The sequence below is a fragment of the Phyllobates terribilis genome, unplaced genomic scaffold, assembly GCF_046119375.1.
Source record: "Phyllobates terribilis strain yellow unplaced genomic scaffold, ASM4611937v1 Scaffold_2__4_contigs__length_985480577, whole genome shotgun sequence".
Taxonomy (NCBI): domain Eukaryota; kingdom Metazoa; phylum Chordata; class Amphibia; order Anura; family Dendrobatidae; genus Phyllobates; species Phyllobates terribilis.
Genome location: NW_027362762.1, coordinates 767,706,626 through 767,728,048, shown reverse-complemented (window position 1 = coordinate 767,728,048; position 21,423 = coordinate 767,706,626). Strand labels below are relative to the sequence as shown.

General features: G+C 48.7%; 1 protein-coding gene across 3 annotated transcripts in view; it reads left to right on the top strand.

The window, feature by feature from the left end:
- Window positions 1-21,423, top strand: part of STS (steroid sulfatase) — an 829,793-nt gene that overhangs the window by 615,724 nt on the left and 192,646 nt on the right. The window lies entirely within an intron of this gene.

The window sequence follows — 21,423 nt, the reverse complement described above, 5'->3', positions numbered from 1 at the left end:
GCTGACGGTACTGGAACCCGGTTACTAAGCAAGAGGTACCTGTGCCAGAAAGCACTACCAAGGACCAGCAGAAGTTGGTGGAACTTGGATACCAAGAAGGATGCACCTAAGCCAAAGGCACTGCCGAGAACCAGCTGACGGTGCTGGAACCCGGATGGGTAGCAGAAGGTACCCATGAAAAAAAAAGCTGCAAGGCCGCGAGCCGGCCGCAGTTACCGAAACCCACAGTCCTACAGGGGGTGCTTGTCTTATTGGCACTATGGAACCAACATTCATTGCCAGATCCCGCAGCCCACATAGGAGTCACCTAAACTACAGGCACCATAGAGTTGGCTAACCCGACCGCAACACGACAGGACAGCGCATTGGAGGCAAAGTGACGTTGACACTACCTGGAAACAGCTGGCGTGCTGTAACCCGGCTGGGCAGGAGCGAGTACCCGTGCCAAAGACACTGCTGGGAAACAGCTGGCAGTGCTGGAACCCAGGGTAAATACTAAAAACAGAGTGGAGCCAGAGGCCTAATTGGAGCAAGTTTAAAATCTGTAGTAGTGTGAATGTGGACAGAGCAGGAGAAATTGCCGTACACACAGCAGGGGAACAGCTGACGTTACTGAACCCCAATAACACGGCAGCAAGTGTTGACTGTACAGACGGCACTTCTGAGTGCCAACTGTCGGTGTTGGAGCTCAGGGATAATACTGAAAACAGAGGAGCCAGAGGTGTAATTGGAGCAACTTTAAAATCTGTAGTACAGTGGATGAGGACAGAGCAAGAGAATTTGCCGGACACACTGCTGGGGATCAGCTGACGGTACTGAACCCCAATAACACTGGAGCAAGCGTTGACTGTGCAGATGGCACTTCTGAGTGCCAACTGGTAGTGTTGGAGCTCAGGGATAATACTGAAAACAGAGGAGCCAGAGGTGTAATTGGAGCAACTTTAAAATCTGTAGTACAGTGGATGTGGATAGAGGAAGAGAATTTGCCGGACACACAGCAGGGGATCAGCTGACGTTACTGAACCCCAATAACACGGCAGCAAGTGTAGACTGTGCAGACGGCACTTCTGAGCGCCAACTGGCGGTGTTGGAGCTCAGGGATAGTACTGAAAACAGAGGAGCCAGAGGTGTAATTGGAGCCACTTTAAAATATGTAGTAGTGTGAATGTGAACAGAGCAGGAGAATTTGCCGGACACACAGCAGGGGATCAGCTGACGTTACTGAACCTCAATAACACGGCAGCAAGTGTTGACTGTGCAGACGGCACTTCTGAGCGCCAACTGGCGGTGTTGGAGCTCAGGGATAATACTGAAAACAGAGGAGCCAGAGGTGTAATTGGAGCCACTTTAAAATCTGTAGTAGTGTGAATGTGAACAGAGCAGGAGAATTTGCCGGACACACAGCAGGGGATCAGCTGACGTTACTGAACCCCAATAGCATGGCAGCAAGTGTTGACTCTGCAGACGGCACTTCTGAGCGCCAACTGGCGGTGTTGGAGCTCAGGGATAATACTGAAAACAGAGGAGCCAGAGGTATAATTGGAGCAACTTTAAAATCTGTAGTACAGTGGATGTGGACAGAGCAAGAGAATTTGCCGGACACACAGCTGGGGATCAGCTGACTTTACTGAACCCCAATAACACTGGAGCAAGCGTTGACTGTGCAGATGGCACTTCTGAGCAGCAACTAGCGGTGTTGGATCCCAGGGTAAATACTAAAAGCAGAGGAGCCATAGGTGTAATTGGAGCAAGTTTTAAATCTGTAGTACAGTGGATGTGGACAGAGCAGGAGAATTTGCCGGACACACAGCTGGGGATCAGCTGACATTACTGAACCCTAATAACATGGCAGCAAGCATTGACTGTGCAGATTGCACTTCTGAGCAGCAACTGGTGGTGTTGGAGCTCAGGGATTACAGTTCAGGTGGTAGAAACATGAACACAACAGGAGACCTGGATACTGTTGCCAATCAATTATTTATTCTGGAAGAGGACTGGCAAATTCATGCGAGATCCAGGCCTTGTTCATTTTCAGAAAAGTAAGCCGGTCAACGTTATAGGAGGATAGGCGCATGCGACGGTCTGTTAGTACACCACCTGCGGCACTAAAGACGGGTTCCGATAATACACTAGCAGGAGGGCTAGCCAGCACCTCCAATGCATATTGGCTAAGCTCTGGTCATGTATCCAGCTTAGAGACCCAAAACTTGAAGGGGGAAGAGCCATCTGGGAGTACACCGAGAGGGCAAGACATGTAGTCTGTCACCACCTGACGGAAACGTTGCCTCCTGCTGACTGGAGCCGTCTGTGATGATGTAGACATTTGTGGCTGCGGGGACACAAAACTTTGCCACATTTGGGCCATACTGGTCTTGCCTTGTGCTGAGCTTCCTCCACTGCCTCGACGCACTGAGCTGCTTTGTAAAGCACTAGCAGCACTGCTCTCGGTTGGAATGGAGCACATGATGGAATGCACCAGTGCGTCTTGATACTCCCGCATTTTATGCTCCCGGTTGAACGGCGTTATGAGGCTTTGTAAGTTGTCCCGGTAGCGAGGATCTAGGAGGGTGCACACCCAATAATCAGCCGTGTTGAGAATGTGGGTGATGCGGCCGTCGTTTCTCAGGCACTGCAGCATGAAATCAACCATGTGCTGCAGACTGCCAACTGGCCAAGAAACGCTGTCCCCTGCTTGAGGCGTGATCTCTGCCTGCTCTGCATCACCCCACCCTCGCTCTAGATACTGACTACTAGAGCATTGTGTACCTCCCTCCTCTGGACAGATGTCTTCCTCCTCCATTGACTCCTCCTCATCCTCCTCACAAAGTGTCCCCTGCCTAGGCCTTTGTGAGGAACCACGTTGCGCAGACTGTACAGAAGCAGATGGCATTTGTGATGGCATCCTCCACCTCTTCCAAAACCTCCTCCCTTAGTGCTTGCAGTGTTTTTTCCAGTAGGCAGATAAGGGGGATAGTCATGCTGACTAGTGCATCATCTGCACTCGCCATCCGCGTTGAATAATCGAATGCACACAAAATGTGGCAAATGTCCTTCATAGAGGCCCACTCAGTGGTGGTGAAGTGTGAAACGGCGCGCACTGCGACTTGTTTGCGCCTGCTGCAGCTGCTGGTACTCCTTTACTGCTGCCTGATGCTCACACAACCTCTCCAACATATGTAACGTTGAAGGTCACATATGATGCGATATTCCGGAAGACTTAATAGGCGCTGCAGAGCTGCAATGCGCAATCTTGCGTTGCTGGAATGCCGCAAGTGAGCTCACTCTATGTGGACCTTGTGAAGCAGTGCATCAAGATGCGGATAGTCCCTCAAAAATCTCTGCACGACCAAGTTTGGCACATATGCCAGACATGGGATGTGAGTGAGGTTGCCTAGGCACAGAGCTGCCACCAGATTTCGGCCATTGTCACACACTACCATGCCTGGCTGGAGATTCGCTGGCACAAACCACACGTCGTTCTGCTGCTTGATGGCATTCAAGAGTTCCTGCGCTGTGTGGCTTCGATTCCCCAAAGAAATTAATTTTAATACGGCCTGTTGACGTTTGGCCATGGCTGTGCTCATATCGGTCATCATAACAGGTAACCGTTCATGGGTCGATGTGGAGGTAGACCGTGACGGCTCCTGCAGCGCTGATTCAGAGGAACTGGAGTATGAGGAGGAGTCCATGTGTCCAGACTGGAGTCCAGCAAACCTTGGAGTTCGCAGAACACGTACAGCGCCACTCTCAAGATCTGTACCCGGCTCCACAACATTTACCCAATAGGCAGTGAGGGAAGGGTATCGTCTCTGTCCATGCTTACTGGTCCACGCATCGGTGGTCAGGTGGACCTTGCTACTGACGGCGTTTTGTAGCGCATGTTTAATTTTTCCCTCCACATGCTGTTGCAGGGCAGGGATGGCTTGCCTGCTGAAATAAAAGCGGCTGGGCATGTTGTATTGTGGGACTGCCCATGCCATAAAGGTGTCAGTCTCCACCAGCCTGAATGATAGCATTTCAAGGGCCAGTAGTTTAGCAATACCAGCATTCAGAGCCTGTGCTCGGGGGTGGTTTGCCGAGTATGGGCGCCTTTTTTCCCATGCCTGTGCTAACGATGGCTGTAGACTGGCCTGGGAGTGTGAGGATGACAGGGAAAGTGGTGCTGTGGGTGGAATTACACTGTGTCTCTGTACAACAGTGCCAGAGGTTCTTCCATGGCGATCCTGTGAGGAAGCCGAACCAGCTGTGTGTGAGCTGGAGGAAATGGCTACAACACGAGTTGAAGAGGTTATAGGTGGCGGTGTAGGTTGGCCTAGGTCTTCAGTGTGTTTTTGTAACTCCACCACGTGCTTGGTCCGCATATGTTTCCACATATTTGTGGTATTGAGGTTGCTGACACTTTTCCCTCTTTTCACCTTCTGATTACACAGCTTGCATTTGACAAAGCATACGTCATCTGCAACTGTGTCAAAAAAGGACCAGGCACTGCAAGTCTTGGGAGCGCCCCTTTGGATTTTGGAAGAGCCATGCTCCTAATGGGTGCCAAAGTGGAGGCTACAGGCAACCAAGTCTGCCTCCTCCCTCTCCCTCCTTTTTGGGCCATTCGGGGAATCTCTTCCTCAGAGCTTCTCCCACCACCTTCCTGTCCCTCATGCCATGATGGGTCAAGGACCTCATCATCTACACCACCCTCTTCAAACAACTGCTTCTCCTGGGTAGTCTCGACAGCACAGTACGCACCAGAAAGTGGCACCTGAGTGTCATCATCCGATGCTTACTGAGGTGTGCTGCTGACCATAGGCACTGGCCCACCCGCCTCTTCAGATTCAGAGACACAAAATGGTTGTGCATCACTGCATACTACCTCTTCAAATTCTAGAATTCTGCTTGGCTGGCCCCCTCTTTCCAAGCTAAGAGATTCAGAGAACAGAAGTAGAGATGGCTCCTGTCCAGGGCTCTCTGACTGCCTGGGCAATTTGGCAGGTGGTGAAGAGACAGATGGGTGCTCTTCAGTGCTCAGGACCTGAGAGGATCTGGAACTAATTGAAGTCGATGCGTTAGCTGCTATCCATTTGACAATGGCTTCAATTTGGTCCTCCCGTAGTGGGGTACGGCTAGCTCCTACAAAGCTGCGCATAAAGGACTGTTCCGTGGTAAAACTGGGGGATGCTGAGTCACTGGTGCCCACAGCAGGCACAGAATCCCCATGTCCTCTCCCTGCAGGCACAGAATCCTCACGTCCTCTCCCTGCAGAAACTCCACGCCAACGCCCACGACCACATGCCTTACTCCCTGCCTTCTTCATCTTGGTAGACTGATAAAGATAGGCAGAAAAGTACTAAGGGCTTAGTGTGTTATTCCTGAACAGCTGCTAACAGGTATAAGAAACACTAATTTTATAAAGTGTGGACTAGACTTTAATATGAGCTAATGTGGCCTACACAACTGTAAAGTGGAGTGTTTGGTGAACTTTATTTAGGTTTTTTTTGTCACAAAAAGACACTGGATGTGCCCAAAGATGTAATACCGATAGTATCACAAACTATTTGTAGCTATTACAATGCAGGAAGGTAACCTACAGTACAATGCAATATATGAGGCTACTAAAAATAGGCTAATAATAATCTGGCTGGGGCTGCAGGGCACAATGCTGCAGAAAGGCTCCTCTATCTACTCCTATATAGTGTGTTTGGAACCAATGTAGCTGAATACGGATGGAACCACCACACTAATAGGAGAAATCAGGAAAAATGATCAGTTAGCAAAAAAGGACAATGTATGAGGCAGTGACGCACATTGAGCGCACTGCAACCAGACGTGGCTGAAGCACACACTTCAGCGTGAGCTGTACTCACACACAGAGACCTTGCAGACAGGCGTGAACAGTGCAGATGTAGAGCACTGTGCACTAGCGCTGCAAGACAAAAAAAAAATTCTCTATCTACTCCTATATAGTGTGTTTGGAACCAATTTAGCTGAATACGGATGGAACCACCACATTAATAGGAGAAATCAGGAAAAATGATCAATTAGCAAAAAAGGACAATGTATGAGGCAGTGATGCACGCTGAGCGCACTACAACCAGGCTTGGCTGAAGCACACACTACAGCGTGAGCTGCACTCACACACAAAGACCTTGCAGACAGCGGTGAACAGCACAGAGAACTGTGCACTAGCGCTGCAAGGCACAGCGATTTATAAAGTAGCTTGGGTAAAGCAGAATAGAGCAAATAGGTAGCTAAACCTGTCCCTCAGAACAACAGCGTCCTATCCCTATTCACAGCAGAGTGAGCTCAAAAATGGCGGCGGCGGCTTTTATAATGCATCATGACATCATTTCAGCAGTCAATAACAGCCATGCCATTAGTTAACATGCCTACATGCCTAACAGGATGTGCCCACACTTCTTAGGATCCTCATTGGCTGAATAAAATGAAACTGGCTCATTGCATTATGGGAACTTCCGATTCGGGTATACGATATTCTAAAAGTATCGGAATTAAGTATCGGAATTCCGATACCGCGAATATCGGCCGATACCCGATATTTCAGTATCGGAATGCTCAACACCAGATATAAGTGATTCATAGGGTAAATCTCTTGACCATATTACTGATCTGTCTGCACCCGTGTCTACTAGGAAAGGTAAAGTTCTGTCCTCTACATCAATTTTGACAGTAGAAACCAGTCCAGATTTAGTGGGGACTTTTTCAACTGAGGTCAAGATGAGAACGGGTTTGCCTCTGTCCTTTGCAGGGTAATTCTGGTCTTCCCCCGCAAACCGGCGTGGTGGGTCCCTGTTATTTTGGTACATCTGTTGTGGTGGCTGGTCTCTGTAATTCAGCACAGGTTTTCTTGGCGTTGTCTCATACTCTCTCTGTGGTGGCTGCCGTGATGGCTGTCTATACTCAAGGTGGGAGTACAGTGGATTTCCTTGGTAGCGTGGAGAATCTCTTCTTTTAAATTGCGGGTTGTAGGAGAGTGGCATCGAGCCATAGAAAGGATTCCCTCTTTTCTCTGGACATCCTCTTCTCAAATGACCTGGTTGGTTACAACGGTAACAGATTGGTTCCTTAAGTTTTAAACTCGGTCCTGTACATTTGTTGAGGACCCATCCATTGTGGGGTTGAGCGGTATAGTTGTTGTGGGTATCCTGGGGCATATGGCATCTGTTATTGTTGATTATCTGCAGGTTGATAAACAGCTAGAGCAGCTGGAGCAGGAGCAGGAACAGGAGTCGTGCAGGGGTTGGAGCAGGCTCTAGAGCAGGCCTTGAATGAGGCCTTGGTACAGCATTCAATTGTTTCTCCATAGCTTTAGCAATGAGGAGTACCTTTCACGGGGACATGTCCACATATTCTGGTCAGTAGTCTGTAAGCTTCGCTGAGATTTCCTCTCTGAGTCCCCTAACAAATGAAGTGACTAGCAGACTCTGTTGGATCCTCTGACCTTCTTCAAACCCTTGATCCTTTAACAGAGTATGGATTCTGGTGTAAATTTTTTTTGACATTCTCCCCTGATTATTGAGTGCAGTCCGATATACTGGTAGATGTGTCTGTGAGCTGCTCCTTGGCCCATTGCTGAAGTTGTTGACAAAAAGCTCCTCCTGATTGGTAAGTCTCCTTGTCTGTCACTTGGCTGTCATTCAGAGCTACTTGAATTATTAGCCAGAAGGGATCTCCCGCTTTAATGCTAGTGATTTCATGAAGATCTTTCCAAGTGGCTGAATAAGTTTGTTGAATTTTCCTGATTCTTCTGTAGAACGCCATAGGGTTTCTGTCTGGGTCAGGTAGTTATCTAATCGCTCGATAAACTTGGAAAGTGTGAATGCCACATATCTATTATGGTAATCTGGCACTGGAGATTCTGACTGAGAAGATATTGTGGGAAATAATGGCAACATAGCAACAGGAGGAGGGCTAGTTTGTCCAGGAAATAGTTTATTTGGGTTATCTTCTGAGGTCATCTGGCAGCTGAGTAAGTCTGATCTAGCTGTGGCACTTTCCACAGCTCGGGTGAGAATTTGAGATTTATGATAGTCATTGCTGATTAGTCTTATCTCCTCCAACATAGTTAATCTTCTATACTCCCGTTTAGCTTGGATTATCGTTTGGGCACAGGCTTGCATAGGAAATCCATACATTCCAGAACTTATAGCAAGAAGAGCAATAGAAGTAAGGTTTCTTGTTCCAACATAGCTCAGAATATTGTTGATTGTAGCTCTAAGTTGTGTCACACACTGATCACGATGATCTTCATCATACACATTCCGGGTGTAGTGTGTATTGCTGCCTGTATTCCGGGTGCGCCAAGATGGCCTCCACCGGAAGGAAGCACACTACAGGAAGGGTGCGCCAAGATGGCCGCCACCAAAGGGATATCTGGTCAGAGGCCAGAGGTGATGCAATTGGTGTAGCAACATGGCCGCTGCAGGATGAGGATGGGGCACTATGAGTGGCTTGGGTAGTAGCCAGGGGTGGGCCTCTTGGACGGGGCGCGTAACATGCAACACAATAATCTGCTGACAATGGATACCACTGGCCACAATTAGAACACACCCAACAACAATTCATTGCGCCGCCATTATAGGGCGGTGGCAGAGGCATGGTGTGGGGAGGGGAGGAACAGTGTGAGGTCTGGGATGTGGTATCCCGCATGCAAGACAAATATCTCTATTATCAGGATTCTGCTGACTGCAATTTGTACAGGTCCACCCCCCCCCCCGTCCGCCATTATCGGGCGGTGGCTGGTGAGCAGTATCTTTGTAATACACATAACATGGCATCTTCCCCTTATTGTCTGTATTTTCTTCCTGCACCCACCCTTCTTTTGACAAATTCTCGGCTTTTCTATACCAAGCCAAAGCTGTTTGTAACAATCCTTTATCTTTTAGCTTGCCCTTTTTCTTCTTCATAATTTCTTGCTATTCTAGCAGCTGTAACCGGCCCTTATCTGGTAGCTCGCATATTTTAGTTAACTGTTTAAGTTTCTGCACATACTTTTTCCCTTCTTTCGATAAACTCAGTGAAGCCTTTTTCCACATGTATTCACTTTGCAACAACCCATTATCTTCCAGTTTTCCCGTTTTCACAAATTGCTGCATTCAACATCTCGTACTGTAATCTACCCCCCCCCGGGAACAACCCACACAATGACATTACTTTTTCGGTTTTCTCTACATATTTCCTTCCTTCTCTTCGAGAAACTATATCTTTGGGGTCCTGTCGCTGCTGATCGAGCGACCCCTTCAACACAAACAATGTCTTTAGTTTTTTCATGATTTTGGCTCCAGGCGTCCAGTCCCCTTAGACTTATGATCAGACCAGGCAGCTGATACACAAGTAGAATTGTAACACACCCGCGTCCTAGTGACGTCTTAATATAATACTTAATGATGCAGTTGGCTCCACTGCGTATTCCACGTCTTAATAGAGGATTGGTTAACCCCGCGTGCCTGCGTCCTGACGAAGTCTTAATACACGACTTATCAGTAACTTCACTCCTCGCGTGTCCCACGACTTAATAGAGGATTGGTTGGCCCCGTGCGCCCGCGTCCTAATCACGACTTAATACACGACTTATCAGCAACAACATCACTCCCCGCGTGCCCGCGTTTTAACCACAGAAATTTTCCTAAATTCTCAAGTGTATACGTGTATGCCCCTGGGGTACAAAGATCGTTCTAATGGGGCGGGACCCCTAAGATACCACAGAGCAGCAGTTAGCCAGGAGCGACTACACACCAGAGTTCTTGGAATCACACAGCGGGGACCCACCCAGTCACGCGGGGCTGTCCCTAAGGGCCAATCTAGACACCACAAACTCACCAGAGACTGCTCAAAATACGAGTAAGCACTACGGATTCATTAAATCTGCAGACTTACCGTATTCAGTGATGAGAGTTAATCAGGCTCTCGCTTTGAGCAGTTCCGGCTCATCCGTAGGTGGTCTGGTGATGGGCACCCCGAGACCTAGAGTTCCCCGTGAGTGTGATCTGAGTCACGGCACCATTTGTGGAGGTTTCACCAATTTAAGATACACTTGGTAACTGCTCTCCTCCAAATTAAAAATGTCCGAGTGCATACAGAGAAACTAATTAACCAAATTTGCTAATCTGCTTGAAAAACTTCTCTCAGAGACTGAACCATGCAAATGGCATACTTCATTACGTAGGCATGGGGTTAAATAGTATTCTCCTTCTAGGTTCGATTAGTAAAATTTATTGCTCTTTTCTGATAACTCGACACACTGTAATTTGTTCATCCATGTATCTTTTGACCTTAGTAATGCCTTAGGAATTACGATGGGAGTGGGTGAGTTTGTCTGTCAGCGCCATCTTTGCCAACTCAACATGAATCTCTCTGTTATCAGCCATGCACATGCATACGTCATTCCCAGGAAATCATTTAGTTGTTCGTGTCTACAATAAGAATAGAACCTGTTAGGTATATATTTATTAACTATTAACATAATCCATGTGCATATACACATTTGCATACATACATACACATAGATTATTCCATCATCTCTATATTGATTCACACTGATTAGGTAATCTATTAAAAGAAACTAATTGATTTTCTATAATATACTGTTTATATTTTACCTTGACAACTGTAGCGAACCACAGATGGGCAAGTCTGTAGAAATCTTCACCCATTCTACACCATGGGCATCAGAAGTGTACTCCAAACAGTCACAGAGTCAAGGGGAGGAAAGCATCTGCACTGATGCCCAAAATTTTTTTAGCTTGGATTCGGGGCAGGACGAAGTAGGGTCCGAGCATGTTCCTGACCCTCGTCACCAGACATTAACCGCAGGTGAGGGAGGTTATCCCGACGAGACTCAGATACCTGAGGCTCATGCGGACTGTACTGTGCTGTCTGGGCAACAAAAGGAGAGGGGTCACTCTGAGGGCGAGGAATGGGATAACACATTAGATGATGGTGAGGTTGATGATCCTACTTGGTGTGAACCCAGAGTCACGCAGCCAAGTAGCTCATCTGAGGAGGTGGATGTGGAAGACGAGGAGGTTACATTTCGTCCTACCGTGCAAACACGGAGTGATGCAAGCTCGAGGAGCACTGCATCCTTAGCCACAACCGTAGCTGTGGCCAGCAGCAAGGGTTGCCTAGCATAGGCATTTTTTGTCACTGCAAAGGCTGAGCAAACAAACATTATTTGCAAACTTTGCGATAAAAAACGCAGTGGAGGGAAAAACTGCAATGTTTTGACTACTACATTCATGAATGTTCACATGCTCAAACAACATTCTTTACGCTGTGAATCTTACCACGCTAAAATGCGGACCAGCGCACATCAACAACCATCAGCTGCCCCATCATATGCATCCGCTCTTTCTTCCTCCTCTTCTTTTACCATGCCAAGGATTGTCACGCAGGTCACCCATCGCAGAAACTCCAGTTCTTTACCCGCTCCAGTCAGGCTGAGTGACAGCCCGTCAGCTGTAACGGAAGTGGACACGCCTGCTGTGTTTGTTTCACCGAGCACACTGCATGTTTCTCAATCCACCGTAACATCTGCACCTCACTCATGCTCCACCAGTTTTTCCGGTTCATCATACTCTGCCCACTCTCAGCACCTTAGCCAACCCTTGGTACCGCAGTTGTAGTCACGTAAAAGATTGTTTCATCCTACGCATGACAAAGCTAAGAGGTTGAACTCCACCATCTCCAATCTGTTGGACGCGGAAATGCTGCCTTTCCACCTGGTAGATACAGATGGTTTCCGAAAACTGATGGCCGTCGCAGTCTCCCAGTACCAGTTGCCCAGTTGCCATTACTTCTCTAAGAAAGCTGTGCCTACGCTACACCAGCATGTCGCAGACAACATCATCCGTTCCTTGCCTAAATCTACGTGTGCCAGGGTGCATTTCACCACAGACACCTGGACAAGTAAGCATGGCCAAGGGCGTTACATCTCGCTGACTGGGCACTGGGTGACTCTGGTGGCTGTGGGGGCAGGTGGGGAAGGGGCTGCTCCACAAATCTTGGAATCCTCAATGCTTGCAGAAGAAACCTCTGTATTTTTCACTTCCTCCGCTTCTTCTGCATCCTCCACCTCATCTAGGGCCTCCACCTGCTCACTCAATCTCTGCGTTAACGAGACACGAGTTCCAAGGGTGCGGAGCGAATACACACCACCTCCATACTGTGCAGTCAGGGCTCACTGTAATCAGGCAGTCTTCAAATGAATATGCCTTTGAGATCGCAGTCGTACAGGTAAAGAGTTGTGGGCAGCTCTCGAGGCTCAGTTTGAGCAATGGCTGTCTCGGTTGAACCTAGAGCCAGGAAAGGCCGTGTGCGATAATGGTGCGACCCTGTTAGCGGCCCTAGGCCGAGGCAAGCTCGCACATGTGCCTTGCATGGCTCACGTCCTCAGCCTGGTGGTACAGCGATTTCTCCGCCACTATCCTGGCCTGGATGAGCTACTTTACAAAGTATGGAAGCTGTGCGCTCACTTCTACCATTCAAACCCCTCATGTCATCGACTTGCATCGATGCAGAGGTCTTTGTCTTTGCCAGTTAACAGGTTGATCTGCGATGTGCCGACGCGGTGGAATTCCACTCTGCACATGTTGCAGCAACTGTGCCAGAAGCAACGAGCTTTGACTCAGTATGTCATGATGTATAACTTGGGGCAACGCTTTGCGGACTTGGGACATATCACGTTTGCGGAGGGGGTACAGATTAAGGACCTCTGTACCCTTCTGCACGGTTTTGAAATGGGTACTAAACTGGTTAAGGCTGACAATGTCATTATCAGCATCACTATTCCGGTCAGATACATGCTAGAGCAAACTTTGAATAACCTGCGGCAATAGGTGGTGGCCCCAGAAGAAGATGAGGAAGCGGAAGTGATACCAATGTCTCAAATTTCCAGACTGTCGTCACACAGGCGGATGCCAAGTGATGGTGGATTACAGCGATCGAGGGGGTTTGGTGATACCAGGTAAACTGTTAGTGAATGTGCAAGAGCCGAGGAACTAATGGAGGAGGAAGAGGTGATGGGTGAGCAGCTGTCAGAGGATGAAGAGGATATTCATCCCCTCTCGTTTGAACGTGGTTGGCAGGAGGGGACGAAGGTAAAAAGCATTAGTGTTACACAGCCCAAAATTAAACCTGGCTTTGGACCTCCTGGAAGAGCCCAACATATGAGTGCCTTCTTAGTGCACTGCAACATGATCCCCGTATAGTTAGGATTCAAAATAATGCTGACTACTGGGTTGCTACTCTGTTAGATCTACGTTATAAGAGTCAATTTTGCCAGATGCTTCCGGCCCTGGAAAGGGACCAGCTTATTTTGGAGTATCGAAACAAGCTTTTAAGAAACTTTATTAGAGGTTTTCCCCAAGATAACAGTGAGGCACACAGTGTGCATCGTCACTGTAGTCTTTCAACCTCCAGCATGTCAGTTCCTCAACGCCAAAATATTAGCAGCAGAGTAAGTAGCAGAAGAAATTTATGGGAGTCCTTTCACACAGTTTTTTGCACCAGCTCATGCACCAGCACAACAGAGTACAAGTCTGACACGTGGTGAACGACTGGAGAGGATGGTGGAGGAGTATCTAGAGCTTAATATGAATACCATCAGGGAGGATTTTGACCATTTTACGTTTTGGTCTTAAAAAATGGATGAATGGCTTGAGCTCGCCTCTCATGCCTTGGAGGTTTTATCATGCCCAGCAGCCAGTGTTCTCTCTGAACGTGTCTTCAGCGCTGCTGGTAGTGTCTTGATGGATAAGCGCACCCGGCTGTCCCTTGAAAGTGTAGACCACCTAACTTTCATCAAGATGAACAAGTCATGGATCTCCAAGGACTTTTGCTCCCCAATAGTGTTGAGCCACCCCCGTAGTGTTCGAGTTCGGTTCGGTTCGTCGAACACCCGTGTGTTCGCCGAACTGTTCGTCGAACTGTTCGTCGAACACCTTCGAACACCGTTAAAACCAATGGCAGGCAAACAAAAACACATAGAAACACATAGAAAACACCTTCAAAGGTGTCCAAAAGCTGACAAACTGCTCAGAAGACATAACTAACACATGGAAAAGTGACAAGTACATATAGTCATGCGAAAATAAAAGAGGTGGAGGAGTAAAAGGAGGGGGAGACACAGATATAGGCATGTCATGCCCTTCTAAAATCCAAAAAGTGAGAAGCCGACACGGCCAGTCCGCTCCTGCCCGTGCCACCTCCGTGTCGCCGGGTTTGTGCCAGAGCCGCGGTGAACCCTGATGACCAGCCCCCCTCTCCCAATACTGGTGCCTGTCCGCTGGTGGGTCGAGCGAGCCCCCTGTGGTGGAGGCAGCTGTAAGCTTTTTAATTTAAATTGTCTCTTTAATTTGAATGAATACACTTTAAATCCATTTACAAGGATCTATTGGAGGGCAAGTCTCATGCCAGCAACCGCGTAATTCCAGCTCCAGTAGCGTCCACTAAAACTGCTGCAGTTAAAAAGCTTTTATAAGGATCGAGCTCGGCTGTCCACCGCAAGGCATCCTACTGCCAGTCCCAGCCCCTATGCCTTGGGGTGCCTCCTGATGCTCTTCACTGAGTATCCCATGGTCCCGAAGCATTTCCTTTGAAAAAATTAAGTGTCTAAACTACAGGTGGTGTAGCTTGCTTAACAGCCGGGATAATCCGCTGACTAGCACACACTGCTACTAGGCACAAAGTATTTCCTGGGCTAGATGCAGTTAAAAATTTGTAATTAGATACTCTCGTTGGATGCTGAGAAAGCATTCCATAGAGTCTCCTGGCACGCCATATATGATTCTCTTAAAAAGCTTGGGGTAGGGGTCTAGGGGACCCTTTTATAGCCAAAATCACGGCCCTGTATCACAATACGTCACCTAGGCTGAAGATAAATGGAACTGTAGCACCCTGAGGGCTACAGAGGTATTGAACCTCACCCAGAGGTGTGTTATCTCACTCTCAGGTAAGGATGGAGTGTGGATCAGGACCCGACACCTGCATGCATTACACCACATTGCCGTGGGGCAGGGCAACCAATATGCCTCTGAGATGGGCACGACAGTCCCTGTCCCTGGCTGGAGTGGGGGGAGGGAACACTGAGGAAGGGGAACCCTGTAGTGCAGGAGCAGGGAGGAAGCAGTTCCTGGGTGCATTGAGAAGGGAGTATAAAAGGTGGGCACCATCTTAGTTCAGTGCAGAGAAGTCTGAGCAGAAGTGGCAGGGAGCAGGGGCTCTGCATGAGCTCTGCTCCGGAGGCGGGCCTAGTAACAGAGGCCCAGGCCTGGAAGAGGGAGAAGGAAGGAAGAGGAGCGGAGAAGGCTCCAGGAACGAGGAATGAAGGGATCCCAGGGGTGCGGACGGGCGAGTCGCCACCGCACGCCCGAATCCACCTGCGTGGAGGGGTCAGGCCAAAGGGGGAGACCGTTCCCCGAAACTAGTGGAGGCAGGAAACGACCCTCAACTAGAAACCGGAGGCTGTGACATTTTATGTGGCGCAGCCCCTCGCTACACCCGCTAGGAAGGCACCACATAGGGTCAGGGAAACTGGCGCCAAGTTTACCAAGAGGAGGCCCGAGGCAGCCGGACAGAAGGGTTGGTAAGAAAGGCCAGACAAAGGACACACAAAGGGGGTCCTGTGAAGCGCTCCAAAGTTATCTGGGAGTTGTCTGAGCCCCTCACCTGGTGAGCACAGTACGACGTGGGCAGCCGTTACCTGCAGACGTGGTCTGGATAATAAGAACTGTGAGTAAAGGCCCTGGACTGCATCACTGACTCCGTGTCGTTACTGCTGCTGCCCTGCACCATCACCCCCATCCTCCGCATACACTGCCCTGAGGCTATACTCCTCCAGTGGGGAGTTATGCTACGATCTGCTGCACCCACAACACCAGCCTCAGCGGTCTGCCCTGCAGCGGCGGTTCACTCTGACCGCAATCCACGGGTGGCGTAGTCGGAAATTTAAACATCAAAAACCACATAAATAGTTCCGCCACTGGTTTGACCACCCTGAGCCACGGAACCGGAACCGGGTCGCCGCCACGAAGACTACAACCACCAGCATCCACCAAAAAGGGTCCGGCTCCGGGTGTCCCAAGGCCCAGGGGGTGCATCAGAACATTTTCATCACCTTTCACAATCACCAATGGGACAAGGCAGGGATGTCCTCTGTCCCCTCTCTTATACATCCTAGTGATGGAGCACCTGCTCTCATCAATTCGCCATAACCCCAATATTAGGTGGATTGAGGTGGGAGGCACCGAGTACAAGTGCTCTCTATTTGCTGATGATGTCCTAGTATATATCACTCAATCACATATATCCATCCATGCTGTTATGGCTGAAATAAATCACTTTGTTACATGGTCAAATTTTAAAATCAATGCAGCGAAGTCTGAGGCCCTCGATGTCTCCCTCCCCAAATCCATATAGGATTCCATCCAGTCCAACTTTCCCTTTGCCTGGCCCTCACAGGGTATCAAATACTTAGGAATTCCTATTCATAGAGACCTCTCCCATCTATGTTATCTTAATTTTGGGCCCTTTATTGAACAACTCCATACAGACCACGGTTGGCAAGTTAGAACTGTAAGATTCACTACGTGAACCACTGGTGTTTTGTGGAAAAGCACATGTACACTGCGTTCCAAATTATTATGCAAAAAGTGTTTAGGAGTGATAAGGGACGAATTTGTTTGTTTGTCAGTTAAACTCATTGATGGTGATGTGTGTCAGGGCTCTTTATATCACTGTAAGCAATTGCAGACACCTGTGCTAATTAGTTTGGCAGGTGTGTCCAATGAAAGGCAAGACTACTTAAGAAGGCTGTCTCACATTATTAAGCAGCCTACATTTTCTGCCAAAATGGGAAAGAAAAAGGATGTGTCAGACTGATTTCAAAACTGTTCTGTTCACGGATGAGTGCCGTGCAGCGCTCGATGGTCCAGATGGATGGAGTGGAGGATGGCTGGTTGATGGACACCCCACGCAAACACGGCTACAGCGCCAACAAGGAGGAGGTGGAGTAATGTTTTGGGCTGGAATCATGGGGAGAGAGATTGTCGGCCCCTTTAGGATCCCTGAAGGCGCTAAAGATGAACTCCATGATGTATGTGGATTTTCTCAAACAGCAGTTCCTGCCATGGTTCAAGAAGAAGAACCGTGTATTTCACAGCAAGATCATTTTTCTGCATGATAATGCACCATCTCATGCTGCACATAAAACATCTGCATCTCTGGCTGATATGGGCATAAAAGGGGACAAACTTATGGTGTGACCCCCATGCTCTCCTGACCTGTACCCCATTCAGAACCTTTGGAGCATCATTAAAAGGAGTGTCTATGATGGCGGGAGGCAGTTCACATCTAAGCAACAGCTCTGGGAGGGTATTCTGTCCTCATGCAAAACAATTGAAGCAGAAACCATCCAAAACCTGACAAATTCAATGGAAGAGAGAGTTCAGAAGCTCCTTTCGAACAAGGGGTCCTATGTGAAAATGTAACATCACCTAGAATAAAGTTTTGAGTTGAAAACTGTTTGATTTCAGTTTCTAACAACCTGCTAATGCTTATAATTTCAAAAATGACCATTTTTTTGGTCTTTATTAAAATGAAAAGGTTGATCGAAAAGTTTGGGGGATCTAAGAGTGTGGCAACCCAGTAGTCATGATTACTTCGAATTCTGACAATATGAGGGTCATGCTGCAGGTAGTGCAGCAAGAAGGCACTTATGTGTCTTGCGCATCTCGGAGCCCCAAAATTATTTTCCGGGCTAGATGCAGCTAAAAATTATAATTAATTTTAAATCTGGTGAAGCTTTAGTATAGATGGCCTAATAGGATCAGTGCTGCACACTGCTACAAAGCCCAAATTATTTTCCAGCCAAGATACAGATAAACATGATTAGTAATTTGAAAGCATAAAACGGTTGGTAGGGTGATTTTAACCAATCATCAAGCTTTTACTCTCCCCAGGATGACACAGGGGTAGAAAAGTCGTTTCGGATCCATGATTTGTTCATCTTTATGAACGTGAGTCTGTCTACATTATCAGTGGAGAGCCGCGTGCGCTTATCTGTCAGCACACCACCAGCAGCGCTGAACACACGTTCAGACAGAACGCTGGCTGCAGAGCATGACAAGATCTCCAAGGCGTAAGTGGCTAGCTCCGGCCATTTATCCAGATCGGAAGCCCAAAAAGAGCAAGGGTCCAGTGACACAGTCGTGGCTTCAATGTTTACTTGGAGATACTCCTGTACCATCATCTCTAGGCGTTGACTATGTGTCAGACTTCTTGTCTCCTGTGGCCTTGCAAAGGATGGGCTAAAAAAGTGGTGAAATGATTCCGCAAAATTGATGTTACCAGCAGATACTGTGGTTCTGTTACGGTTTGAGTGCTGAACACTTGACGGTCCCACGGTTGGCAAGTTGGAACTGTGATATTCACTACGTGCACCACTGGTATTTTGTGTAAGATTCTGCAACAGTCTCTGCTGATACTCCTGCATGTGTGCATCCCTTTCTATGGCAGGAATAATTTACTTTTGTACCGGTGATCTAACAGTGTGGCAACCCAGTAGACAGGATTATTTCTAATTCTCACAATTCGAGGGTCATGTTGCAGGTAGTGCAGCAAGAAGGCACTCATGTGTGTTGCGCATCCAGGAGCACCAAGTCCCTGTTGTGTTGGTGGCGAGGTAACAATCATGCTTCCTTCCTCTGTCCTCTCCCCCCAACCTCGCACAACATAAATGTGATCAAGGTCTCCCTCATCTGATGAGTCTTCCATCAGTTCGTCCTCCACTTCTTCCTGAGCTCCTGCACCTTTCTCACTAGTTTGGCTGCTACCATGCGCCCTGGTAAAACCATCTCCCCCACCCTCACATGCCTGCCGCCTTGGTGCTGCCGACCATCTGGACCTTGCAGATGTTAGCCCTTCCGCATACAACTCCTCCTCCTCTACTTCCTCCACCTCCTCTTGTGCCACCACCTGACTCCGAATTCTGTTTAACATGTGCTCCAGCATGTAAATCACCGGAATAGTCATGCTGATAATGGCATCGTCAGCACTAAACATCTTCGTCGCCATTTCAAAACTGTGCAGAAGGGTGCATAGGTCCCTGATCTGAGACCACTCCTCCAGCGTGATTTGCCCCACGTCTGAATCTCGTTGGCCCAGGCTATACGTCAGAACGTATTGCACCAGGGCTTGTTGGTGCTGCCACAGTCGCTGCAACATGTGCAGAGTTGAATTCCACCGGGTAGGCACATCGCATTTTAGCCGGTGAAGTGGCAGGCCCAGCGACTTCTGTAGAGATGTAAGTCGCTGAGCTGCGGGATGCGAACGGCGGAAGTGAGCACACAGCGACCGTGCCCTCTGCAGAAGGCCATCTAGTCTGGGATAGTGGGCTAAAAATTGCTGGACAACCAGGTTCAACACGTGAGCCATACAAGGCACGTGTGTGACATTGCCCCGGCGAAGGGCCGCACCCAGGTTTGCAGCATTGTCGCACACGGCCTTCCCTGGTTTCAGGTCCAGTGGAGACAACCATTCATGAAATTGGTTCTCCAGAGCTGAACACAACTCCTCAGCTGTGTGACTCACATCTCCCAGACATTTCAATGTAAAAACCGCCTGATGACGTTGAGCCCTACTGCCAGCATAGTAAGGAGGTGTGCAGGATCCCTTCTGCGCAGTTAGAAACCTTGTGGCATGACCAGACAGGCTTTGGGTGCAGGTGGAAGACCGAGAGGAGGTTGAGGAGGCAGAAGCAGTGGAGGAACTTTGACATAAAGAGGACTGACGCACAACTCGTGGGGACGGCAAGACTTGGACAGCAGCCCCTTGTCCTGCTGTCACCATAGTTACCCAGTGCCCAGTCAGCGACATGTAACGCCCCTGTCCATGCCTACTCGTCCAAGTGTCTGTGGTGAAATGCACCCTGTCACACACAGAGTTTCTCAAAGAAGCGGTGATGTTGTGTGCGACATGCTGGTGGAGCGCAGGCACACCTTTCTTTGAGAAGTAGTGCCGACTGGGCATCTGGTACTGGGGCACTGCGACGGACATAAGGTTTCGAAAATCCTCTGTGTCCACCAGGCGGAAAGGCAGCATTTCTGTAGCCAAGAGCTTGCAGATGGTGAAATTCAACCTCTTAGCTTTCTCATGGCTAGGAGGAAATGGTCTTTTACTTGTCCACATGTGAGGGACCGAGGGCTGGCTATTGTGCTTAGACGGGGTTGATAAGGGTGTCCCCGGCAAACTGCCGGTCTGTGAGGAAGATGCAGGCGGACATGTTAGGTTTCCTTGATCCAAAGGTGGTGCTATCAATGTCGGACAGCGCTCAACACCAGCTGGTGTTACCACCTCCAAAGAAAATGATGACCTGCCAATCACGCTGGCTGTTGCGGGTAAAGAGGTGGCAGGTCTGCGCCCCAAAGCAGGTGTGACTGCTGTCCCCCCAGTCACAGAGGATGAAGAGGCCGCGGATGCACAAGATATGGCAGACGGTGGTTGGCCCGGCCGGCTAGGCCACATTGTAGCACACTGAGCTTCCCACTGCAACTTATGCTTCATGTCCATGTGCCGGTTCATGCATGAAGTACCCAAACTATGTATTTTTTGGCCTCTACTTAGCTTTTGCTGACAAATGTTACAGATAACACGAGTTGGGTCATCTTTATCGATCTGAAAAAATGCCCAGGCTATGCAAGACTTAGCACCCATGCGACCTGAAGAGCCACCACGACTTGTGGTGAGAGGCAGAGTTGTGTTTGAGGATGCAGTTGTTGACGTGCTTCCAGTACTACGTCTCTGTCCAGGAAGGCCCAACCTGACCTCGTTGTCACTAGCATCTTCCTCCACCTCCTCTGCTGACCTCATCTCTTGGCTGACTGTGGGTTGACAGTAAGTGGGATCTCCAACCTCATCATCATCACCCTGTGCGTTATCACACCCGTCGTCCTCAGAGCCAACCTGTTCCTGCCCTGACAAAAAACTAAAGTTGTCGCTCCAATCAGGTATTTGAGTCTTATCATCGTCTTCCTCATTGTCTCCACCAACAGGAGTTACAGTTTGGGAATGAGGGTCTACATTATGGTCAGAACCTTCTGCGTCTGGTCCTGGATCCGACTCATAAAGATTCTGGGCATCAGTGCAGATCATTTCCTCGTCTGGATTCACAGAAGCGCTGGAGTCGACCTCTGATTCCCAGGCTAGAGTATGAGTAAACAGCTCTGCAGACTCAACCATCTGTTCTACCTCATACTCAGACGGGCAGCTGGAGATTTGGGAGCTGTGAGGAAGCAAGTGCGATTGGGGTGACACCTTTGAGGACTGGAGTATTTGTGATGTTGAAGTTGATGTGGAGGAGAGCCCACTTAAAGGAGCACTTGATATCCGTTGAAGCACCTGCTGTTTTTGTGCCTCATC